This window comes from Maylandia zebra, linkage group LG17 (genome assembly GCF_041146795.1).
Source record: "Maylandia zebra isolate NMK-2024a linkage group LG17, Mzebra_GT3a, whole genome shotgun sequence".
NCBI classification, from domain to species: Eukaryota; Metazoa; Chordata; class Actinopteri; order Cichliformes; family Cichlidae; genus Maylandia; species Maylandia zebra.
Window position 1 is genome coordinate 34,969,526 of NC_135183.1, and position 27,332 is coordinate 34,996,857.

The 27,332-nt window shown below is 39.0% G+C and overlaps 2 long non-coding RNA genes across 3 annotated transcripts in view; one reads left to right on the plus strand and one right to left on the minus strand.

The window, feature by feature from the left end:
- The window catches only part of LOC143413154 (uncharacterized), a 30,148-nt gene extending 9,547 nt beyond the window's left edge, over window positions 1-20,601 (minus strand). Inside the window, exons 1-3 of one of the 2 annotated variants that reach the window (XR_013093747.1) lie at window positions 20,549-20,601; window positions 14,593-14,771; window positions 14,229-14,479 (exon numbers count right to left, since the gene is read on the minus strand). This is a non-coding gene — a long non-coding RNA (uncharacterized LOC143413154). Of the gene's footprint in view, window positions 1-14,228; window positions 14,480-14,592; window positions 14,772-20,548 lie in introns of those variants that run through there. The other variant, XR_013093746.1, reaches the window with a different exon arrangement.
- Window positions 1-27,019, plus strand: part of LOC143413303 (uncharacterized) — a 76,114-nt gene extending 49,095 nt beyond the window's left edge. Inside the window, exon 4 of the long non-coding RNA XR_013093931.1 lies at window positions 25,741-27,019. This is a non-coding gene — a long non-coding RNA (uncharacterized LOC143413303). The remainder of the gene's footprint in view (window positions 1-25,740) is intronic.
- Window positions 27,020-27,332: the final 313 nt, after the last annotated feature.

The following is a 27,332-nucleotide window of genomic DNA, read 5'->3' on the forward strand; positions in this document are numbered from 1 at the left end:
TTGGCCGTCCGACTGCGGTCTGGGGTGTGGGGCCTCCCTGCTGCTGCGGAGTCGGGGTGGTCTGCCTCTCCCCACCGCAGGGAAAAGGGTAACACCACCTGGGTCTGGGTGCAATTCCCCCCTCCAGGGGCAAGGGTACCTAGACCCGGTTTGTAGAGTACGCTTGGGGAGTGTGATTGTGTGTACAGCGTCTCTTTATGTCTGTCTCCACGTTGGTTGAGTGTGGAGTGAGTGCATATGAGAGCATGAGGGTGGGAATGGATGTTTGTGTCTGTGTGTGCCTGTATGTCTGTGTCTATATGTCAGGTTGGGTATCAGACGCCACCTCTCTGGGGACACCTCAGGCCCTCCAAGGTTTGGAGGCCTATCTCCACCCACCACCACTTCCCCTGCCGGTGGCGGACTCCCTCAGGTGTCGGTGTGTTGGTGGTTCTTTGTGTCTGGGGGTGGGCGTCCGGGTACACACCGGCTCACTCCTTGGCGGCTGCTTGTCGGGGCCTGGGGCCTGGGGCTCGCTCGGGCCCCTTTGGAGGTGGGGTGCCCCCGGCCTCTCGGCCTAGGGCTCGGTCACTCAGGCGCAGCTGGGGGCCGGCGGAGCTCACGGGCGCGTCACTGCAACTCCCCCTGACTTCTGCTCCGCGGCTGCTGGGCGAGCCCTCATCTGGGACTCTCCTCAGCTCTTACTGGGACAGTGGCGCGGCTGCCCCTCTGTTGGTCTTCCATGGTCTCTTGTGTTCTGGGGGCCTCTGGATGTCTGGAGTTTTGATCTCCTCCATACCCGCTTCACACCCTGGAGGACGGGGCTGTGGCCCCCCCACACTCCCTAGCAGATCATTACATGGAGAAACCTTTGGAATGCAAGCATGCTGATCCACACAGGTATGCACACATGGGTATTCACAGACGCGGACTAAAGCTTTCTTGGCTGCTGCCTCAAAGCACACTGTGCGCTGTCTATCTTGCGTGCTGCACAATATCGTTTATTACTTAGTAAATACTGATATCTATGACTAGCTAGTTTATTGTGATGGTATGGTGCTTTGTTTTCTCTATTATTATGTTGCTCTTTGTTGTTTGCTGTCTCCTCTGTTTGTTTTTGTTTGTTTGTTTTTTTTCTCCATACAGGTGACCCAGGAGTTTTTTTTTTTTTTTTTTTGTCTCTCTTCCCCCCCTTCTCACCGTCTCTTCTCCCCTTTGGTTTTCTTTCTTTCTCTCCCCCTCTCTCTCTCATTCATTCCCCCTGTCCTATTTATTAAAAAAAAAAAAAAAAAAAAAAAAAAAAAAAAATGACAAAGGATGAACTGAAGCTCTGCCATCACGTAATGTCGCATACTGCTGTTTCTGATGTCATTTAGGAAAGGAAAAAAAAAAAAAAAAAAAAAGTATCGGTCTTAATGCATTCTGTACTGTACAGGAGACATGGCACGAGATTGATTGACAATGGTGTACAGCCAATCAGGATGCAGAACACAATGCGCTGTTTAAAAAAAAACAAAAAACAAAGCATGCAAAATTGCACCAAAAAAATCTGCGAAGCAGCTGGGCCGCAAAAGGTGAACCGTGTTATAGCGAGGGACCACTGTATATTTATGAAATGTTTTTACAGCATGTTTTTACACAAACAAATTTCATGGCTGTAGAAATTTGTCTGGTTGTATAGAAATCTATAGGAAAATGACCGCCAGCTTCCCTTGACCTAAGTAAACAGTAAGTTTAGAAATGACAACAAAGCTGGACAGTCTTACAGTTGTTCTTAAAATCGCTATCTTATCAGTTTTCCTCACTTACTCATTCATTATGTCCAGTCATAATAAGAAGAGTGGCTACAGCTATCTTTTATAAACAGTCTATGGTTCTAAGGATTGAATTTTACTTGTATATGTATAATTTTCACCAAGCAGAAGAGAAAAAGTATGTTAATTGCTAACGTTTAGCGGTCCTAGCAAGCTCATGTTTTCCACATCAGAAGTGCTAGTCAGTATAGCATTATCCTCAATTCCAGTCATTTTGGTAACCTAACCTCACAGTCTCCTGCATATAGCTTCACGTGTATCAGGTTCGAACACACACCCACTACCTAAGAGCTACAGTATAATAATGATGATGACACAACATGCCAGGCACATAGTGATTTAGCATTACACTTACTTGTGGCCCTTTAATTTAAGTCCCCCTCCCACCCACCCCATACACACACATTGTGGAGATGTGAAAAATGTTAGTGGCCTGCCATAATGCTGCAAACATCAGCGAACCCCACAAGGAGGATTAATGCCTCGTCTGGCTTTTATTATGCTGTCCTGCCGTCCTTCGCGTGCTGCCCATTCATCCTTGTAAGGTGTCCATATCTGCTCACAGTCAGGGCACGGATACATGCGGTCATGTGTGCGCGTTTGCTGGAGTGTGTCGCTGTGTGCGTTTGCCTGTGCTGTGTATGCATAAAAAAAAGTGCTCGACTGATGCGTGTGTCTGATCTCAAAAGCTTATCCCAGAGGGGGTTAAATCACTTGTCCAGTCACGGGCTTCCCAGGGCCGTGTCTAGCTTGTCTTATCAATCTATCGACGTGGCACCTACGCTGCCAGTTGCGCTAGGAGGCCGATGCTGTGGACGGCCGTGGCCCCACCACGGAGGAATACTAATGGGGATGCAGATAGCTTTTGGTTTGGCCACCTCAGCAGACATTGATCCCCCTGCAGACTTCTATGGTGGTGACAGATGGACTGTCACCTCTGAATGAGAGAAGACTGGGACACCTCCTCTCACATCTCCCCCAGTGGGATTCAGTCAGTGCCTCTGTTCTGTTCGGCTTTGTGCGCGTTGCTTCGTTTGTCCTTTCTTACTGCTTTTATGTCCTCACCTTATTTCATCTCTTCTTTTCTCATTTCTACAGGCGTAACAACCAAAAGGTTGCAGGTTAAAGCTCTACAGCTGCCAGCTGTCATTAAAAAAACCTAAATCCTCCAAGCTTATTCCAGATTCCTATAAAGATCACATTTTCAAAAGTAATTTCCAGGGAACATTTTCAGATAAAGATAACTCGTCTGGTTCTCCTCATTTAGTTAAAGAAGTAAAGGAGGCCAGCTTCATTTGTACTGTTGACACACTAAGTCCTCCCTCTGTCACCTGAGAAACAAAGAGAGTGACAAAGAGGTTCAGAGTGTGAGGTAGTTCATGATGAAGGCATTTATAATGCAGTTTTCAGTGTGACTGAATGCAACCCAGTTTCACAGCAAAGAGAAAAATATTTTGGGTTCTCCTTATTTTCATGCTTATTTTCTCCATCACACGAATGTCTAGTTCCTTTCTACTTGTGTATTTTCGACAAAGACAGAAAGTTTTGCCCCATGGCTCCGGCATACGAGTGAAAATACAACAGCAAGCTCTTTGTGACTAGAAAAGTTGGTAGTTGCCCGTTGACCGTGTTGAATTTTTTCCAATTCCAAGCAGTTGGTCAGCCAGAGTTTGAGTGTGCAACACCCCCAATCACTTTTGATCGCAGGGCAAGTGCACAGGTTGCCTCCCAAGGTAACTTGTACTGACTGCAGGCACTCTCAGACTGGCAAAGATTTGCAAATAAATGCTGTCTAATGTGTAAACGCAGACAGATTGCCAACATGTTAATTAGTCTGCACTCATCTGTGACTCCACTTTCCTTGCTGCCAGCACATTTTATTTTTTTTATATTATAAAAGCAAGGTTACAGAGCGCCTATGTTGCAGTTTAAATTGGTGTTCTGCAGCAAACACATCACTATGTATGTCTGCTTCAGATCTGAGGTTCAGTTAAATTAATTTCTGTTTAATGTGACTTTCTGTGTATGTAGACTGCAACAAATTTGTCAGTTTTGCTGATTTATCTCAGTTGATCGCCATATTATCACCTGTAGTCTCTGACCACTGTTTTGCTTAGCTTGACAGTAGCATTAAGCGGTGGCATTAGTGAAATGCTGGAATTTCATCTAGTAGATTGAGGTTTATCTCCCATGTGATACCACAGTGCAGTTTGATTGCATATTGTGAAGTATGGTGGCATTATTGAAAGGATCTTCAAAAGCCCACAGCTTTTATCTCGCACAGGATTAATATTTGAAGGTGGTCTTTTTATTACTTTTACCTGTAAGTTTGATTTTCACTGTTTACTTTCATTTTCAGGACATTTTTAGACTTATTTAAAATCCAAGTTTCTTGGCTGACTTGTCTTTTTGGATGGCAGTCCGTAAAAATGCATGGTGCAGGTACAAAACATACTTCATATTTTAACATAATAGCTGACTATCATAAAAAAAAACCTGACAGAGTAATTGAAATTTTGAGCATGGAATAAATTGTTTTGGAGGTTAGGGGTTTACATGGTCCATGGACCTTTCTCACTTTATGGTCCACAGTATACAGCTATAACTGGTGTAGTCGTAGAAATTATTGGCCTCACAAATAGGAAAGTAAATAAGTAATAAAAATTGTTTAGGTCTTATTTGAACTTTTAAGGTTGGGGAAACATACAAGGTCTCAACACAAAGTCTTATTATATTGGTAAATAATTAAACAGATGAATAAATAGATTCACTTGAAAATCCTGTGACTGTGTAGAGCATCATTTGTCTCCAGCTATGACTTTACTGCACACTGTTATATGTAGTGGAAACCATAAAGCCCGGCTCAGTAATAAAAATAAAAAGGATCTTAAGCATTTTTCAATCACCTGTTGAACACTTTTGGCTCTAACCCTAGCAACTCTCTTCGTCTCTCACTGCCAAATCCCACTTATCAGCCAGTGCCGCCTGAGCTGTATTGAGAGGAGCTATGCAAATGACTGGGAGGGAAAGGGCAGATCTAATCTTAAGGTTTATTCTAATTAAAAGTGATTTACTTTCCCCACCGTTCCCTAAGAGGGAAGCTTAATGTCCTGTTCTCAAAAGAGATGGCACCCTCTAACTCAATTATGTAGAAAAAGATGCACTTTGGAGAAGTTTTACTGTGGATAGGAATGCTTCACATGCAACCTTTTGGATTTTTACCTGGGAAGGAGAGAGAAAGGTCAAGGTTAAGGACAACCCAGTCTGTTCCACCTGGTGTTTGTACAAGATCCTTCATAACATTCTGAAAGTTGAACTTAAAGAGTTCCTGCTCACGGGAAAATATAACATCAGACTTTAGTTTAAATTGCCACATTAAGTCTTTCTAAATCATTGCAATCCCCCAAGTTTTCATCCAATTTTCAGTAATATTTCTATTTTTTCTAAAAGAGATTTGGCGGCAGAAAAGTTGTCTCACTCAACTTTTTTTATTTTCATAATAAGAAGTAAAAGTTTAAAACTTGCAAGGTATTTATGCTCGCAAAGTACTGTGGCAGTTGGAAAACAAAGTCTTGCAACTGCCACCATAATAGGGATAAGAAGAAGAGGATGGATGGATGGATTGATTTGTTCCATGGTCATTACATTTGGCTTAGATTTTTATTTTTAATTAAAACAGCATGGTTTAGGATAGGAGCCAAGTGAGTTTAACTGTCTTAAATATTTAGATTACATTAACAGATCTAATCTAAATGCAGTATTAAAACAGTAAATAATGAAATGCATTACATTTTAAGTATTAAGACAGATTTCCTTTGGTGTTATTTGTCTGTACATGGTGCTGTTTTTGTGGATGTTGACTTTGTGAACTACTGGTAACATATTCTTATAGAGTTTCTTAATCCCCACAAACTGTGGAATCTGTAGCATTTTTGATAGATTTAGCTAAACAAATGGGAAAAAAAATTATGTGTTTAATGACAGCCAAAATTCCAGAAGAAACTGTTGGTCCAACCCTCGAGTTAGATGCCTTTTTTATGCTTGAGTGATTCATACGTCAGTGTTAGGTGGCAAAGGAAACAAAAAAAAGCAGTCAATATCCAAAGAAAAACTTTGAAAGACCTTCAGAAAAGCCTGGGAAACTATTCCTCAAGATCACTTTAAATTGCAAAATATAAAGAAATGAAACTCAAGACATTTGCATAGTCATGTATACTTCAGTACCACACTGCTTATATAATTCTTAGATTTTATTGTCTTGAAGAAACCATCCAAATAATTATGTAGTCTAACACCTCAGTGTTCCTCCATCAAACACCTCCACTGCAGCTGTCCATCTTCTACCAAGCAAGAACACAGAGATGATTTTTTCAGTTCTGTTTTTGTATTAAATAAATCCACAAGCCACAACAGAAATGATCTTTCTTACAGTCTGAAGAGAAGCTAATCCAGGTCAAGAGCTCCTGTTAGACAGAAAAATAATCCAGCAATGCCTGAAACCAAATGTTCAGTTTTATATCTTTCCAAGTCAAATACCAAAAATGTCTCCAAATCAACTTCTGAAATGTCAAACTGCACTGAATTAAGTCAAACCAACAGGAACCAAAAATGCATGAACACACTATTGATCTATGTTTGAGCGTGTGTGTCTGTGGCACATGTTGTGATAGCTTACGTTACACTCAGCAGCAAGTAAACAATCATGTCAGTCATGGTCATGAGATGGTAAAATGACATCACATCATGTCGGATGAGTGAGCACGCTCAGTGTAATGGCAATCAAAACTGGCATATACTTGGAATTTGAGTGATGGGGGATTGTTATTGTCAACTGCCGCGGTTAATAAATACCTGATATTTTGATGGTAATAAATATACATGGTGTACAAACTAAATGTTCTAAAGTGCAATTATATTACTATTTTTAAGTTCCTGCAGTCATACTGGTCCTGATAATTGGTTCCACATCAGGTTAGTCATTTCTTTTTGACACTTCTTGATTGCTGAGACTTCTGAGGGCAAATTTCAAAAGTCAAAAACCTTTGAATGAAGTTCTTTGAGATTGTGCTTCTTGTGAATGTGGCATCACTGCAGCCAGGATCCAATCTGTGAAAAACACATGGGGGGTGTTTTATTTCATCCCTGCACTAGAGTGGCCCTCTATACTACGGTATTATTAATCTTGTCAATGTAAACTTTATAGAATAATTATGAACTTCAACAAGTACAGAACTTATGCAACAGTGCAAAATGTTGTCAAAAAAACAAACAGTCTCTACACATCGCGCTTAGAAAATCTGCTGCCCGTCACCCCCTTTGACCCACATCTGTAAAGCTCCAGAGAGTGAGTCCGGGAGCAACAGCAGACTTTCAGAGTTTAAGAGTTAATAAAAATATGAAAATGACTCTGCTCTGTCACGTGCTCTACAGCACATTGGACCACAGGTTCTAACTTATGAATGATGCAGTGAATGATGGTCAGATTAGGACTGATCTGTTCATCCAGGACTCTGGCTGCTCCTCTCTATCAGCCCATCACAGCAGCTGCACCATTACTTCCAAAGCCAACAAACCATGTGTGTAATTTCTTCAGAGACCCCTTCGTAACCGCAGGATGTGGCAGACAGCTGCCCCAGTGCATAGCTGCAATTTAATAAGTTAAAAGAAGAGCCAGCGTAACTCACCTTTGTATGGAACTATTATGCCAGTGAACAGGCAAATGGTTGACAAACAACAGGAATAGTTAAATAGTGATTGCACTCTCCAAATCTAGGTTATTTATTTAATACCACTAAATCTCCATTTGCACTATTTGCCTATTTGCACTACTATGCCTCCTTACTTGAATATTGTATATTGTATATTGCATAGCTTTTTTTTTTTTTTTTTTTTTTTGTTATACATAAAATTGTATTGTATTTATTTAAATTTTTACTTTTTAATTATTTTATTTGCATTTTTTAATCACTAGGGTTTGAGAGTAACGCAATTTCTATTCTCTGTATGTCCTGTACATGTGGCAGAATTGACAAATAAAGTTGACTTGACTTGACTTGACTAATCGTTTAGTAGGTCTTACACTGAAACAGAGTGCATTTTGGCTTAATGAAGAGTTAGATTAGAACGAGCCTGGGTCATTTCCATATGCAGTGGCATCTCTGCTGTCATGAAAACAAGTGCCGAAAGTGAAAGTTCTAATTTGAGTTTTGTTTATGCTCTAGACTGTTTCAAAATGTAGTGCTAAAAGGCAGAAGGGGGTGGGGACAAAAATACTTGAGCAAAGGCAGGGATAGAAATATATATAAATATACAACATGTCTGCTGATTAACACATCTATGTAGAGTTATAGAAACTATACTTTATTTACACATTTAAATGTCATTCTAGTGTCATTTTCCCTCATTGCATTAAAATGTATTAAACCACAATTTAACAGCATTATCTGTTACATAAAGACTACATATATGTGTGAAATTAGTTTTAAAATCAGAGCCGTTTTGAATTTTCTTTTTTTGTAGAAAAAATGTCTTTTTTAAAATTTCAGGTTTATTCTTTGTTACAGGATTTTCATTTTACTTTACACGAGAGGTTAATTTAGATTCATATTTCATGTATTTAAAAATGACCTGAAAATATGATAATTAACAGAAATAAAAAATGTAAAATTACAGATTTCTATTTTCACCTGGTAATGCCAATCCTGACTGCTGCATACATATTTTGCTAGCCCAGTTTGTCAGTTAAACAGCCCTTGAAGATCAAACCAAACCAAACATACAAAGAGCAAGTTATGCATACAGTTATAGAGCTGTTGTTAATGGTAAAATAAACTGAAATGACCCGATATTATTATTATTACACAAAGAGTGGTGACTTTTCAGGTTGAAAAAAGAATTTTGTGCAATAATATCCCCTGGCTTCCTTGGAATAAACTATCAAAACACTCAGCTCAAGGCTTCACAACCAGTTGGTGATGTCTCACTACATCTTTTATATACTGTATATTCTTAGGGTTATAAAAGACAAGGCAAACTCATTGCTTCGTTCTTTGTTCCCAAATTAGGTAAATATTAGATTTTGTTTCCCATGATGTTACAAATTCTTCATGCCTAGAGCACTTTTTATGTGGCAAGCATTACTGATACCATTAAATTCTGATCTTCAAAATGGAGCTTGCTTTAAAACGGAGCCAAAATTTGCTCACAATACAAAGTTTTCAGAATAGTTCTTAAAACACAAATTGCTCTGTAGCAGTCAGAGAAATCCAGGCTCTGGGTATTATTCATCACATCAGCAAAACTCAAGCTGATAACGAGCTGTTGTGATTAAAGATTTTGGGACGGTAGCCGATATTTTGCCAACACATCATTTTCAGCTTCCCTTCTCCTGATGTGATTTTGAAGAAATGGCTTCACACATGGTTTTATACTAATTTATAACTAATTTGACTTTTGACATCTTCTTTTATCTTTTCCAAAAAATGTCATAAACACACGACAATACAAGACAGAGAAATAATTACAAAATTCTTAAAGACACTTTAAATGTTATCTTGCATGTGGTTCTTGATTATATTTCCATCATTGTGAAGGCTTATAGACAGAGTGAAATGTGCATTTCCTGTTAAGGTTCCTCATTGACATAGGCACCATTTACTGCTGTCAGGCTCCCCCCCCCCCCCCCCCCCCCCCCACGCACCTCACCACCACCACTACTTAGTGAATAAAGGTCAGGCAATCAGGCATCTGGAAGGACAGCTAATTTGTCATCCCTTGACAAACGTGTCAGCGTCCGATCTTGTCCGCAGGGCTTGATACTGCAACAAGCCGTAAAGGTTAAGAGATTCAAAGAACACTCCCCCCCCTTCCCTTCCCTGCTCGCCCTGTCTCCATCTCAACAAGCAACATGCGACAGAGCAGAAAATTCAATTTTGGATTTGATACTGTGAGGGTTATGTGGTTTCATGGCTGTAACTCTTCAGAGTCTTTAGGCATGTCGTCTGCCTTACTCTGTTAAACTCTGGAGAAGCCCTGTAAATCGAGACGTTCTCTTCTACATCCTCTTTGGTTGTGCAGTATCTCACTAAACTGACCTAAACTGCCTTTTCCCCCCTAAACAATCAAATAACAGATGTTTGTGATCAGTTGGAAGTAAGAAGCATCTCACTTTTAGTTAGAGTTGAATGTGATTTATGCAGACAGTAAATGTGAAAAATGTCCCCCATCAGGCTAGCTGTTGTTGGAGGTTTATCTTTAAATCAACATTTATTTATTACATTTTTAATTTAAAAATTACATCAGAGTTTTTATTTGGGTTCAAATGCAATGCAGAGGTAGTCGCAATCTGTCCATCTAAGCACGGGCCTTTGTGATTATAGAGGCATTACAAGTCGTTTCTGTCATCCCTGAATGCATCCTAATAGCCTGTTTAGTGAGGACATCTACTGCTGCAGGTGTGTGTCCCCTTTGGATTTCCAGGAGTGTAAGTGACAGAGGGTAGGAGAGAGTGAGTGAGACATGAATGAGTGACTTTGATCAGGTGGGTTCACCAGACTGTGTGTGTGTGTAATGTTCAGTGTAGGATAATGGAGAGCCAGGCAGACAGCAGCATGCCAGATGCACCTAATGTACATCACTGCCAAGGCTAGTTTTAGACCTAACTGCCCATTAAGTAGTGTATCAAACTTTTTGGGGGCCTTTGCTTGCACTGCTGTAGCTACTCTTTTCAGATTCTTACAAGACCTTTCACTTCTGTTTGATGACAGAAGAAGTAAAAGGCTTGCTAGGCTAGACTATGAAATTATATCATCTTTAAGACTGAGGTTTTGCAGACATGTGACCACTATCTATGTGACATTAACTTGCTCGCCATTTTGGACATGTGACAATCAGGGTAACAATGTAAGCTCAAATGCACAATGCCCCAGTTATGCATGATTAAAAGATGGGTCCGTGACCATCTGGCAACCTCTGGTCATGAGGGAAAAATGAGTATTGCCTGACTGGTTGTGAGTGGCTGATGGCAGTCACAGGTAAAATGATTGCTTCCAACTTTGTTACAAGCAATCAAGTTGCAACCAATTTCATGCAGCCAGAGCCAGAAACCTCCAGGAACTATTGCAAACCATTTGAGGAGCATACATTTCCCATTTAGCTTGTTTAGCAGGGTGCATCCAATGGGAATACATACAAACTTGCTAATAAGCAGGAAATGGCAGATTAATAAAATATTATAACTTCCCTCACCAAAACTGAAGGACAAACCTTTAGAGCGAGCTGACCTCACAGCAAACCACATCATTTATCAGCTCATTTCATTACAAAATCTCCAAAAAGCACTAACACCAGGCCTAGCAGTCAGATACTGGCTACAGCTGCCTGTTTTGGTAAACCTGACAATCACAGCAACCTTAATGAAATCCAAATGGATTTAAAAAAATATGAAAATTCAGTCACCGTAGCAACTTACAATAGTCACGAAGAAGGAAAATATCTATAGAGACCAAGCTGTTCTTGTATGCGGTTGTGAACATGCTTTCTAACGCTTTTATTTTGGGGGATTTTAACAGGTGAATCTATGGGGATAGCCTCGAAGGACCTCTCCAAAAACTGCACTTGCACACTGGTTTCATTTTATAGGAAGTCATCAAACTGAAATGAAGCTGATGGTGCTTTTTAATGCTCACTTTATACTATGGTTTGAAGTTGGGAGTTACTTTGAGGGGAATCATCTGGTACACTGGAGATCTTAGGGTTCCTCCACCTGTGACTTCCCACTTGTTATATGCAAATGACATCTTAACGCATTAGCCTCTCACACCCTCTCAAGCATCTTAAAAGCATAGTGTAATTAAAAACTACCATTCTTACTCATTGTAATTTGTTCCCTGCTATCAGTAGATGGAGGTTTATTGGATTCAACCATATTACAACGCCAGACTGGTATAATATGTAGTGCCATTCATCAGTGTTGACTGGAAACATTTACACCTTGCTTTCATCAGTGTGTGCATCTTCATTTCGCCACTAAATGCTTTTTTTTTTCAGTTTCTCTTTAACTGCTCAAGTATAACTTGTCCCATAACCGCCTCATACTCTGCTTCTGCTTTATCGCTTTCTTGCACTTCTCTCTCAGTCTTTCCCAATTTGTAGCCCGTTAACTATAAAAACTTGCATCAAGGCATCCAAAAAAAGTCACGCTATGATTTGCCCAACTGTTGTTATGCACACATGTCAAATGTTTATTTAGCAAGGGGATGTGCAAAAAATACACCCATGCCTCCGTCTAAGAAGCTGAGACAAACAGATGGAGCTTGTGTATCTGCTAAAATCTATACATGGCTGATGTACCACAGGGGTATCTCTGTTGCAAGTCATTGCTATGCGCTAATGTGACGCCCGGCTTTCCTGTGCACCAAAGGAGGCAGGGAGAGGCGAGTCGGATGGAGTGCGAAAAGATGGAAAAAGAGAGTGGGAGAGTTGAGAAAGCAAGTGAAGGTGCTGAGAAAGCATCACACTCATGTGTGAAGCCTAATCAGGCACAATCTGCTTCACTATGACGCAATGTACCGACTGACTGTGTATTTTCTATTTATCTAAAATTAAAGCTGTTGCATGCTCATTGCTGCATTCCATTAAGCAGCGCATTGAAGGCATCCAGTGGAGTTGATGAAAAGCTCATACAAGTGGCTCCTGGAAAGTTATGAGTCACGTGTGCTTCAAATGTGCACACAAGCACAAACTTCAGCACAAACTGCTGCAAAGGAATGACTGCAATGCTCATATATATGCCTGCTTTTATTTTATGTTGACCGGGATTTAAAGTTAAATATACAGAACATATTGTCAGAATGATGCAACTGAGTAATCTACGGACACAGAAAAGGAATATTGCGAACATTTTGCCTGGCATAAAAATTCCCTTTAGTGGACATGCACAACCTTTTTTGTCTTTGAGAATATGGATATAATACAAGTTATGTGCCCACATAACAAAAGATTGAATGTTTGGCTAACACTAACCTGCAACTAAAGCCTTGTCCATATAATTGTCCAAGGATTTGTTTGTGTAGGTAATCTTTTAATAAATTAACACAGGCTGTATGAAACATGGACACAGCTACATAGCTAGCCTATGAAGTCCTGATTTGAAGACTTGAAATGAGTCTTTTTACCATTGCCCTCTTGGTCTTTTGAAAGCAGATGTGACAAGAGAGGGGGACTAAAACCACATGCTTATTGGCTAATGACTTGCCAATCATTATTCCTAAGCCAGTAAACAGACCCTGGATGATTCTACCTTCATATTGTCCTCATAATTTACAAAACAGACTTTTGTATTAACCCCTGGTGGCTACTATATATAGAATCCAGGTTTGATGGACTTCATTTTCCCATCCTTTATTATCTACAACAGGTAATAGCTTTAGTCACTTACATAAAGGTTTAGGTTTAGGAATAACTCATGGCTTCCTGGGCTTCTACTGTTACAATTTTGCTTGTTTTAAGTGTTCAGCCTGCATATAAGTTATGTTTCTCTACAATGTGTTTTTAAAAAAAAAAAAAGGAAATCCAAAAATAAATGCTGAAAAGGTTGCCAACATTGTTCTATAAAACACAGAATCTCTGTGTGTTTGTTTATTTGTCCGCAAACACTTCATAGACCATCAGTAGCTAAACAACCAAACTTAGCACACAGTATATCATGGGCCCCTGTAGGTTCTCATATATAAAAGACTGTCTAGCAGCCACCTAGCAATGCGCTAAAGTGACCAATTTTTAGCATTTTTCTAGGTTTTGTGTTCGAAACATCTAATTTATACCTGGCAACTGGCAAAAACGGCCCATTTTGGCATGAAAACATCATCTTGTGTTTTTTTTTATTGGTCTCAATGTGATTAAGTATATCAGCACGAACAGGCCAAACAATACCACAGGATGTGCATTTACTAGCAGGTAAAAACAACACTCATAAATGATAAAAGCAACTTGTTGGAATGTAAAAGTTTAAAGTAAAAGCCAACCAGTGAGTTATACCTGAAAGCTTTCAATCTTTAGCAACACAGGCAACACAATTACTGTGCGTTACGTGGGCTATTAGCAGGTCCCTGACCACAAGCGGAGGTATATTTGTATGTGGGTCTCTCTACTAAAAGCAGTTTCAACTTTTGGTTTGCAAAAAAACACAAAGAGGCTTTCATGAAAATTACTTCACTAACAGTCATTGCAGTTTTTGTAATCTCATCCCAACTGTCTTTGCTTGCCTACTGATATCTAACTCCAGCACAATGATATAATCAACAGCATGTATTTTAATTCCAGTGCCAATAACGGACAAAATGTTCAGCAATCATTTTCTCCAAGTCAGAAAAACAAGTAACTTTCAATCAGCTTCTCTGTTTCTTGGCAGTTTGGACTTAATTAGTTTTAGGCTGTCGTCCCAAAACAGGGATCTCCCCTCTGCGTGACCAACCTTTCAGAAAACAGCCTTGTTTAGGAGCTGAGCAAGTCAGTAGAGTTGTTGGAAGGGAGCTTTAGTGACTGTGAAATGGTGACTAATTTGGGGTAAAGAAGCATGGCCTTTGATCTTTGCTTTGAATAAAGCTGACTGTGCCTGCCTCAGCGCCCCTTAGGCCTCATTGTCATCCTGCCAGAACGTCATCTTTCTCCCATCACTGAATATAAAGCTGTGGAATACATCATGCAAATAATCAGGCTGGAAACAAACACAAGCAGTGCTTTCCCCCAAAGGAAGAGGCAGCCGTCTCTAATGAGCAGGGTAAAATCGGAATATTCATACCTCTTTCTCTCCGCAGAAACGACTGAGTGATTCCCTCCTCTCCCTGTCGCTGTACCCGACTTCTTTCTACTTCTTTGAGGCTTCTCCCTCTCTCCTCTCATTCACCGTTCTGTCTGTCCTTCCCTCTCACCTCCATCTGTGTTCCCACTACTTCTTCTTCTCCTTTGCTCTCTGTCTTCCTGGAACATAGCGATAAACAGTAACATGAATAGGCAGCCAGTGATGTTGACAAAGCCGTTCACAGATTACGCCCCTGGATCACAGACACAAATCTGCCAGAGAGGAGACATTTGTTTGTGGGAGAATCAGTAATGAATGCAAAGGGGAAAAAGATTATTAGGAAGGAGTAAGAAATACACCCCCCCCCCCCCCCCCACCAAATTACTTAGAAAAACAAGCTTGAAATATCTCCAAATTTAGACTAAAGATGTACAGGCCTTCCCCCACATATTGGATTTAGTTGTCAGAAGTGTTGACGGAGGCTTGTCACATGGCTCTGGGTCTCATCCCACTCAGACAATAGGAGGTCTAGCGACTGATATTCCAAAAGGGCCCACTCACAAGTAGTTCTAGTTTATTTAGCATTAGCATCACAAAAGAGACGAGCTAGAAAATGAGGAAGAAAACAAAGCAAACAGCAGAACGTATTTCTCATTTACTGCCAAAACTTATCAAAGAGGTAATGAAAACATTTCTGGGTCTGTTACTGCCCACAGATTGAACGTTTGCACTGCAGACAGGTGAACGCCTGTAGATGAAATGAAGAAAAATGTGAGGTAGTGGAGGAAGATGAACAGCACACTGTACCTAAGGCCAGGGATGGATGATGTAGGAGGAGAGGGATTTTATTTCTCTCCTGACTACCTTTGGAGAATGACCTAGAATAAGAGAAAAATTATATCCCATAGTAAGAATGTTCTACTTCTCCATGCTAAAACAGCTTTTTCCTCGCATTACAAAAATATATCTGAATGTCTGGAGCTAAAATAGTTGTTTGATTGGCAGAAAGGAAAGGGAAAAGAAAGTATTTGAATGCTTTGTGGTTTCCTCCTCCTTGTCTCCTACACACATATATACACATCTGTACACATCTGTATCATATATATATTCTCATGCATATGGGTATGGGTTGGCTAAAAATTGCAAAAAGGTTTTTCAGTATTTACTTCAATTTTAAAGAAAATAGTGAGCGCATATATCAATAATAAAAGTAGTCATTAGTTACTGTCCTGGAGCAGAAAAAAGAGAAAACTGAAGTGAAAATTACAAGATGTGGTAGTAACAGAAATCAACCTCAATTGGAATATCGTTCTTCCCTTAATCTTCCCCGATGACTCAAGTAACAAAACAAAACATCAAACAGCGCTATTTTTTTAGCCTATTTTATGTTATTCAATAATTATAATAATACCTGGAAACTACTATGAAATTAAAGTATCAGCTAAAACTGCAGGTGGAGCTTTGATGAGTCCATCTACAAGAATATCAGAGCAAATACAGGTGCTCATCATGCCAGAATTATCTGCCTATGCTGCAAACAGTGAGTGCTTTTAAGTAAATGAACCTTGTCTTGTGAAAGCAATCACTTAGACTTACAGATAGTTATGATCAATTTTTGCCTACTTACACCAGAAGGAACCCTAAAAAATACACACTGAAACACAGTAACCTTATTAGGGGTTGTATTGTAATTTGATACAAACTATATACATTTTAACTAAGCCCTCATATGTGCTACAATGAAGGAAGAACTCCCGTAAGCTGGAAAAAACCCCCAAAAAACTTTTCTATGTGAATATAGCAGGTAACGCTAGAATTTTTTGGTAAATAAAACTTGTGTTTACATTCTTTCTTAACACTTAACTCTGTCTCTCACTCTCTCTAACACACACACACACACACACACACACACACACACACACACACACACACACACACACACACACACACACAAACTGTAAATTAATATAGCAATGATCTATAATATCAACAGCATTATTCCAGCTTTTGATCAGCATCATAGACAGCAACTGCAGTCAGGGGAATGGACACATTAATCTAAGCCTGCACTACACATTCTTCAAATAGGCTACCACCAACCCAAAGCAGATTTAGCCTTGCTACAGTAACATAAAGACAATTTATAATATCTGTAATCATGGAGCAAATGAGAGAAGCTTATTAAACACAGGTCCTCACAGACTGACTGGACAAGCATGCTCATTACCAGAATTTCTCACTCAACAATCATTTGTAATGGACCAGCTTCTAGATGTCACATATGCGCATATTGCAGTATGAGTGCATATTTTCAACATATGAGTGGTAACAATGAACAGTGAACCAAAGGAGCTTCTGGATGAGAGGTGAAATGTCTTCACGAAACCTAAAGTCCAGGTCTAGCATTGTGTCACAGTGTCTTAGTAAGGTTCAAGTGAAATGACTAACATGACTGAGAAGGGATGTGTGTTAACATGTGAAATACTGCATTCTTCTCAGAATCTGAAATAAAAGGTTTTTGAACACAAAGGTGGGCTAAAAGTGTTACTTGGTACAAAGTTGTGTTTGTGTGAAGCACTTTTCTATGATGGTTTAGAAAGGGATTCTTAATATAAGAAGGTTATTTTCTCTATTAAAATCATCAAAGTGAAGTAAAGGGTGTAGCGTAATTCAGTTAGCATTAGTTATGTCCTCATTTTGACCGCTGCTGCACTGCTAGCCAATATTATGCTCATTAATTAGTTTGACTTTTATCACACCTGTTGTAAGTGTTCCATTAATAAAGGCAAGGGGTAAACCAAACCGATTCCTCAACAGGATAAGAAGACGTATGTGTGAATAATAAGCTGCATTCATTTTTTCAATTCCAGCCTTGGTGATGTTGTCATATTTGCTGGGTGTAAGGAGGCATGGTTAGAACTGTATCAGCAGTCAAACTATTATAAAGCCTAGTGAAAGTGCAATTTTCGGAACTCTCCAGGTGTTTTTCTCCAAAGTCCGTTTCTTTTCCTCAGAGTTTTTTTTTAAACTCATGTTTTCCATCAATCCATCCATAACTCTAACCCAAACCTAACTGTCATAGGGCTATTGTCAGGGTATTCTAGCAGAAAACCACACCAAATGCCATTGCTGTCAGCTAAGAAATGGAAACTGAAACTACAATTCACACAGGCTCACCAAAATTGGACAGCAGAAGATTGCAAAACATGCTGCCTGGTCTGGTTTCTGCCCCAGCAGTTGGATTGCAGCGCCAAAATTGGTGGAAACAACGTGAAAGCATGGATCAGTGCCACAGACTGGTGGTGGTAGAATAATGGTGTGGGGGATAACTTCTTGCCATACTGTGGACTCTTTAGTACCAAACGAGCATAATTTCAATACCACAGCCTACCTGAGTACTGTCGATGAATATAACTGATAGGTTTGTAGCTTGAACCCATCCGCTGGAATGTTGAAGACAATATAATTACACTGCAAAGCAAGACACAAGTAGGCAAGCTTCTTCATGTTCCTCGTGCACGGGAGAGAACCGGACAGACGCCGTTCCTTCGCTTGACCCCAGTTGCTCTCGTCCGTTCTCCCGTACCACTGTTCTTTTATTGAGGTTACATGAATATGCATAAGTTCATTAACATATGACGTCTACATACACACAAAGAGTACCTTGCCTGTGTGTGTGTGTGTGTGTGTGTGTGTGTGTGTGTGTGTGTGTGTGTGTGTGTGTGTGTGTGTGTGTGTGTGTGGACTGCTGATCAAAGGGTCAAACATCCTTGGTCAGGAAGAGGGTAGCCTCCCCCTCACCCTAGATGGTTCATCCTAGATAACACGGTGAGGAAGTCCTGCAGTTCATCTAAACAAAGAGCACTTAGACCAGAACAGACGCAACTACGTTAATCCTACCATAAAACAATAAGACACGGTATGACCTCTCATGCTCCCAAAGTGCTGTCTAATACACACAAAGTTTGCAGACTATCAAGTATCAAAACCTCTACCAATCTACAACTAATTACAAAACTCTAAGCATATATAAATAAATATTTCTAAGCATAAATGACAATCAACAATACAAATCTAACAATAACCATTCCTTTGTGATCACAGTGTACCCATCTTCTTATGGCTGCTTCTAGCAGAGCAGTGCATGCAAACTCTACACATATATGTCACAGAAGGTCAGCAGGTTCAAAATCAGGAACCTGTGCTAACCACCAGACCATCAGTTCACCCTCTATCAAGACGCATTCACTTTTAACTTGTTTAAAATTAATCATAAAATCAAATTACAGTACAAAATATTCTAAAAAATGTTCTTTTTTAAAAATGTAACTTCCAGATTGATCAATATCCCTTCTACTTCATTTACTCCAATAGTGTCCTTCTTCATTCACACCCTTTGGACATCTGCTTATATTACCTAAAAGACCCTTTAGAACGACCAATTTGTGGTCACATGAATTTTGTAGGTCCCAACCCACACACGCGTCACAACTGATCGGTTGCTATTTCAGCGATTTAAACGTCCTATTTTATATATTACTGTCCATAAATCAGTCTGGGCAAAAGAATAAGTTAAGTTACTTATGAGAATGAACCTGTAGAGTTGAAGTGCTGTTGCAATGTTATGCAAGGTGGATATTTGAAGACAGGTACTGATAGAGTAAAAAAGAAGAGGAAATGAAATGAAATGGAGAGAAGCCATTTGGAAAAGGCAAGCTGGCTGTGATAATAAGGGAACAGCAAGAAACAAGACTGGTGTTTGATGCAGGTCAAGTACTCTGCAGGCTGGGGATTAAGGAACTTGTAATCCTCAGCCTTTTAATCAACATATGTGCAAAGTAAATGACATCCAAGGTTTTATTTTTTAAGATATCATTATTTTGTATCTTTTGAGGGGCATTTCCATATATCAGGTGCAGGTTCGAGTATCTGAAGCTATCGGTTGACTCATTGATTATCTTCTATAAAATTTGTCTTTGACCAAAACAATTAAAAACTAGAAACTATTAAACACATTTACTATAAATAAATTCATATTCATATATATATATATATATATATATATATATATGGTTTGTGTTTTTTTTATGCACCTTACAGCTCCATATTGACCACTGCCATATTTTTGAGCTATGGTTTCGGAGGAGTATTCATCTCAGTAATAGCTAGCTTAACAGTGGCCACAGTAATTAGCAGCAAACAGCTAACCTTAACTTTGCCTAGGTGTACCTACTAGCTTGTTAATTCAGTCGTCATTTCTGGGTTCGAACACTTCTTCACTTCCCAAAATCAAACAATCTCCAAGCATTACTGATAGCAAAAAATGATCCAATTTTTTTCAGCACCACATTTAACATCCAGACATCCACAAAAAAAATAAAATAAATAAATAAATCTATAAGTGAATAGTTTGCAGAAAGTTAGAAAGCTAGGTTCCATCTAATCATGATATATCATGCTCTGACTAAAGTATTTTTCAAAAACAAAAACCAACAAATTGCTATAATTTTGGACTTACACAAAAAATAAAAACAAAGTAGCAATGATGTTTTGAAGGTTTATGAATCTGGCCTAGCTGATGTATATGTGGTACCTGGTGGCTAGCTACAGAGCTATGGTTGGCCTAATATAAACACATTAGGACAAGGAAGGTGTAGAATGAGAGTTGTTCTCAATAACAGTTCATAATATTATAGGAAGAAGATGCAGAAAATGGGCTAATCATTAATATCATTGTTTATGGTTGGAATTACGCGCAATATAAAAGAAGATACAAAGCATTGCAGCTCGTTAATTACAGCAAAAGATACTTGGACCTGAAAACAGAGTGGATGCATCGTCACTTAACAAGTAGGTTACACTGCAAGTCCAGTCCTAAAAGTGAAAGCTACAGATTTTAGATAACTTCTAAATTTAAAAACCTCTGTGCAGTTTCTGAATGTAGTCTTACAGTTACCGTGTATTTCTCATCTTTTGGTGGAAGCAAACCACACGTTGACATTAACAGTCTCCAAGGCAAGCAAACATTCAGAGAACAGTTAAATGTCAACTGATAGCAAACAGCAAACCGAATCAACCTCTTTAAACCATCACTGGTAATGAATCAAATATAATAACATCGCCACAAATGCTCCCACTACTGTCACTGTCTAACATGTTATATTACTATGATACTAATATAACACATACTTGATGCTAATAATACCTAGCAATTAAATGCATTTTTTAATTCCACCTATCCAGCCATTTTCTTCCATGTTAAATTCCCCTTAGCCTTTTTACAGGATACCCTTTCCTGTTGATTGAAATATGATTCCAGCTTTTTAAAAATCTCTTATCTTGACTGAATTATTAAAATGAAATCATCCATCCATTCGCTTCCGCTTATCCTTTTTCAGGGTCGCGGGGGGCGCTGGAGCCTATCCCAGCTGTCATAGGGCGAGAGGCGGGGTACACCCTGGACAGGTCGCCAGTCTGTCGCAGGGCCAACATACAGGGACAGACAACCATTCGCACTCACTTTCATTCGCACATTCACACCTAGTGACAATTTGGGTTATCCAATTAACCTATCCCCACTAAGTGCATGTCTTTGGACGGTGGGAGGAAGCCGGAGTACCCGGAGGGAACCCACGCAAACACGGGGAGAACATGCAAACTCCACACAGAAAGACCCCGGCCTGATGTTGGAATTGAACTCAGGACCTTCTTGCTGTGCGGCAACAGTGCTAACCACCGTGCCACCGTGCTGCCATAAAATGAAATCATTTGAAACATATTTTAATTAGATATTTACTGAGAGAATCTGACCAAACTGGATTGTTAGAAAATGTTAGAAAAGCAGGGTCACCCTGACCCATCTTGACTCGAAACACACGACAGGAAATAAGCATAATCTTTTCAAGTGATATAATAGGAAGGGAAATGTGACAGCAGCCGCTCATTATAACCTTAAAGTCTTTGAGTTGTAGGGGCTGTGCCTCAGGACTCATCTTTGGATTGGCAAGTAATATATTTAATAACATCCATGGGGGATGTTATTATCTCTCTGGGGTTCTAGATTGTAGATTTGAATTGCAAAAGATAATTTAAATAACAATTCCACTGTAAAACGTAATGAGGCATGTTAAGTTGTGTGATTTAGCCAGATCTAGGGTAAATGACACACCTTGGTGGTTTAAAAAAACATGATAGAAGACTGCCATTCAACTTAAAGATGATGGATTCTTCAGATTTTTTTACTCTTCATTGGTTCCCCATTTTCCAACTAAGATAACTTTTGAAGGCTACCTTCTGTTTAATGTGTTTTCACCATGAATGCTGAACAATATAATGATGCTTTATCAGTCCAACTGTAATGACGGTTAAATCATTTTTCTTGCCTTCCGTTCTGCAATGAGCATGACATCTGCAATCTTTTTCAGTTAGAACGATAGATTTTAAGGATGGACATTGTTAGCACACTGCAAAGTTGGGTGTGGATGAAAAGAATGACACACAGACAGTCTTCTTAAGTGTGATCAAATATTTGCTTGCTTCCTCTTGCAACACAGTTTCTTTTGTATCATTGCCCGGAGGTTACTTGTGATCAGATTTGTTTTGCATAAATGTGTAACAACAACGTTGCATCCTTGATTTCTCAGTATGAATGCTGCCTCCGTCTCTACTAATAGCGGCGTGCCTCTTATAAACACTGACTAATATTTTAAATATGTAAAACAGTTCCTGTCTTATTTATTGGCTGTCTCTGTAAAGCATGTTTTCATCTCATATCACGGGTGATATTAATGTGCAAAATAGCATCGATTCACATTGATTTTGATTAAAGTCAGTTGGCACACATGCACACACACACACACACACACACACACACACACACACACACACACACACACACACACACATTCAAGTATGATTAGGACCTGATTACAAATAAGAAAAAATCCCAACTTATAAAGCCATGCACGTCATAAAGTTAGAAGTGGATGCAAATGTTAATACCCTTAGATTGAAGAGGGCGAATTTAAGGCTCCATAAACCTGTATGGTCCTTTTGTGGCTGCTGTGGTTTATTGGATAATACTACATGTCAAAGCAACACCTCTGTGATGGGCTCTAGAAAAAAATTGCATTTAATATGTAGCATTTAGCTACAGTACTAAGACTCAGTAAGACATGTCTGGGCCTTTGTTAATAATTTACATATGAAATCTAACATCCACTGTTAGTCTTTGGTCCGAATTATTTATTTATTTTTTACCATCACCCCCCTTTTTTTATACTTATTTAGGTGTGAAAGAGCTGATAAAAAAATAGAGCTGATAAACTACTCCAAGTCTTTTTAGCCACACTGGGTTGCGAGCTGGATGTATTTTTCCCTCTGTTATCAGTTAGGATGTTAATTTTGGCTAATGCATAACAGACCCAAACAAAAAATATTTATACCTGGATACTAAGGAAGCAGGGGTACATCCAATGTTCGGTGTAACATGTGACAAAGTAACGCATTACTGTAATCACATTGTATTATTCAGTAACACAGTACTGTAAAATGTAATTGTACTAAAATTACTAATTACATTAAAGTTACAACTCACATTCATTGAACACCAGGGCTTTGAATATGATACTCAAATATATTATTGTTTATTAAACAAATAAAACAACATTTTTTTTTCATTGGTGATCATTATTTCTGAATGGTCCGATTGATCATGAGACATCTAATGCAAAAATTTGACCTAAAAGAATTTTATTTAATGATGATTTGGCATTTTGGGAACGCACTTGCTTTTTTTTTTATAACATTATTAGATTTTTATGTTAATTTTTTTTTTTACCTTCATTGATGCAGATCTATTCTCCTCTGATTATTAACCACAATATGGAAGCTGTAAAAAATAAAAAACAAATAAACACAGGTAAAGACTTTTTTTCTCCAACCTTAGACATGTTTTTGTCATAATATGAAGCTATTAGGAAATTATAAAGGGATTCATTTTATCTTTAGACAGCTAAATCAACAGGTTCACCGCCGGCTTGAATCAAGGAGAAGTTATTAATCATTTTACAAGTTTTATAATAATAACCATGGTTATTATTATAAAACTCATTAGTGTAAGGCAAAGATCAAAACCTCTTATGGTGTAAACAGCAATAACAGAAAAGTGGTTTAAAACAAAAAAACCTAAACTTACCAACTGGAGAAACAAACCTGAACCTATTTATGAATCTTTCCTGGTGGGTCATTCACATGATCAAAAAAAAAGTTTGTGCATATTTATTTTTATATTAAATATTTATGGCTTTTACATATTCAAACTAACTATGGTGCTTTAAATGCATCGCAGTAAATCACGGTAACTGTACCCCTATCAAGGAAATATGTTTTCATAGAAGAGGCAGATGTTATCATGTTTCTGTGTTTTCAAAAAGCAGTAGGCTTCAGTAGGTGTGCGATATAAAAAGCTTATGCCAGCTCTCTCAAAGTCGGACTTGGTCTCGGTGTTGAAAGTCAGAAATCCCACCCACAATGTATGTTGCTGCATGCATGCAGGCAGGCACTTTAGCAGCAGACTGACTCCAAGGGCAGGACAAGATGGAAAACATTTCTCAGATTATTAAAGCGATGCTGTTTCATATTTTCCTTAAACACTGTTGGCTTCTGTAAAGCCAACATATATTTAAACAGCTATGTTGAAATATAAATAAAAACCAAATTAATAGCTGAGTTGTGTGGGAAAAATATATATTCTGTTATTGGAAAGTCTTTTATTTTCAGGCCTCTATTTTACGGAATGTTGGCTCAAAGTACCAAAGCTTCCTTTTCTTATAGACAGGTCAGACTTTATCAAAGATAGGAAAACATTTTTCTTTACTCAAAGTATTTTATTCAAGGCTCATACGGCCTTATTTAGTTGTATTTTTTCTGGCATGCTCGAAATAAATTGTGCAGTAAAGGTTGTAAATTGTTGCCAGGCATAACGTGGAGATAATATATCAGCTACTAATTTCAATTCTTGTAATTTATTAATGATCGTTGATAACTTTTTAAAAATAATTTCTATTATCGTTGTTTATTCCCCTGTACTCTAAATTTTTAATATTCATATTTTTTATTTTATTTTTGGCTTTCTGACTCTATTGCATAAATAGTTTTCTGCCATCCCATGCAATTGGATCAAAGAGCAATGAAGTAACAAAAGCAAAAACAACGTGGAATGAAAAGCAACCAACAAACAAAACCTTCTCCATTATAAAAAAAAATGTTACGTTTAGTTTCACAAAAATGACGAAAAATGTGCAAAGAGATTAAAATTGTACAATGTTAAGAAGTTATTATTTTCTACCACACCTAAATTTCAGATTGCATTAAAAGAAATGGTGTGAAATACCACATTAGAAGACATTTTTGAGTGTAAGTGCATAAAGAAATTTCATGTACGGAAACTCAAAATATAAGGTGTGACTCCTTTTTCTATGTAAGGTGTATGTTGGAGAAAAAAAAAGGCTAAAGTGGGCGCAGTAACTCTCTTGTATGCATGTGGGTGTACAAGCCATATCATTGCAGTAAGTGTCTTATTAAACACCTTTAAGCTTCTCCAAAATAAGTCTGTGCAGGAAAGTAAATTACTGTTACTAATTACTTTTTACGGTAACTTTCCCCAGCGGTGGTAAGCATGCAGTTCCAGCAGTAATTATTTCATCTGCATATGTCAGGGTTCAGCTGATGTACCGTACCTGGTAAGGATTCCATGGTGGTTATTATTGCCGGATTAATTTCGTGTCCTTTGGTGTAAAGCAGATCCATTAACACTGATTTAGAAAAGGGCTATCACGCATGTACTCACCAGTGCTCTTGGCAACTATAAGACAGTCACTACTAACTTAAAGGCACATGTAAGAGGGGCGGTGAGTGCAAGGCTGTATGTGTGGAAGGTGAAAAAGGTCAAGACACTGCGATGCTGTAACTCTTATAAGATGTGGGGGTCAGCGGCAAAGATCAGCTGGGTCAAACGTGTAATGGGAGACATTTTTCATAAGTCGCATTTCTCATCCTGATCTCAGAGAAAACAGGGAGAGTGTGAATTGCGGAAAATGACATTTCCATGTGTGTAACCTCTTGCCTTGCCACGTCCCCTCTTGGCAGGGAATGGCAGACCCTTCTCATCTCTCTTAGGCTGTCTCGTATATCACTCACAGCTCACCGTCCCAAGAGGTGGAAGAAAGAGTGAGAGGAAGTGTGCAGGTGATGCTGGTGGACTGCTCTTCAATCTAGAAGCTACTCAACAATCAAAAACACATCTATCACGAGCCTTAAAAGTCATTTTGAGCCACCTGACACACATACACTTGTATCCCTGGTTTGTAATGTGGATGTACTGTAGATGTCTGCCACTGAGCTGTCTTGAACATTTTGTTTTAGAAAAAAATGATATTTTTACCCTTTATGGTGAATCAGTCCAGGACATAGACCAAGCAGACCGAGGAGAAAAGGACAGAGAGGAGACTGCAGAATTGTTATCGTCCTGAAGCCCTGACAATCGGACCACTTGGTGGCACTAGCAGCCAAAATCACAGAGAAAAACAGGAGGCAGTGTGTCTGGGTATAACAGATAGACTTGTATAAATGTTCTTTTTCCATAACATAGCTTCAGCCGTGAATATGAATATTCTTAACAGCAGGCCTAAGACTATCAAAATAAATCAGCTGCTGTAAACATCTCATTAAAGATGAATATTTCAGTTTTTGGAGCTGCTGTGAGAGCAGTAAAGTCTGCCAGAAACACTGTGGGCAGCTTCATGTGAGGTGGGTAGTGTGGATGGGGAGCATGTGCACAACAGCATGCGCATAAACATGCAGCAAACACACTCTTGGCATCTGATAAAGTGCCCTCGGTGCACCAGTGCTCCTTTCGCTCTCAGGCTCCTGTTCATGCTTAGGTGGCAATTACAAGTAAAAACACTTCTGAGGGCAGAGGGGGAGGCTAGTTTCGATTCAGGTCGCGCGTGAGCCTAAATGTCATTGGCCGGAGAGCAGCAGGTTAATTGAAGCCATTTTGTCATTATGACCTGCTTAACTGAGTCCTGAAATCTGATTCGACTGACCAGTGCACACCGACTCACCCACCCACCCACAACTTCTGTATCCGTTTTCACCTTCCCGTTGTGCTGTTTAGTAATGATAAAAGCGTGTGCATTCACTCTTATCAAGCATTATATAGGCGTTGTTGTTTATGATGCAATGTTTTTACTTTACATGCAGATTAGTAGCTGAATGAATAAAGCAAGCGGCCTAAAATTAATGAGTTAATCATTCAAAGCCCCCACACACTTAACATGTCTCTTTATCTTTTGTTCTTTTACTTCACTTGACCTTCACTGTGCAGAATGATGCATGTAAACTAACCGCACTGCACTTATAAAATGACTCCATTTGTATAGTGTGGTTCTAGAAACAGAAAAAAACTTATGCTAAATATTTATAAGTGTTGTATGTCTTATACCACCTATAGTCCTCCGACCATGATTAACTTATGAAAGTGGTTGCAATTTTTCTCATAAAACATGTATGTCATAAAATATGTAGAGTTTGTATCTGTTTAATTTTATACCGTATGAAAAAGATATGGTACCTATGGCACAGGGGCGCCAGGGGTTGGAAAGACTATGCTATTTTCACAAAAACTCTGATAAACGTGAGCACAAAAGAGAGAAAGAGAGACCCTACAATGAGTTGAA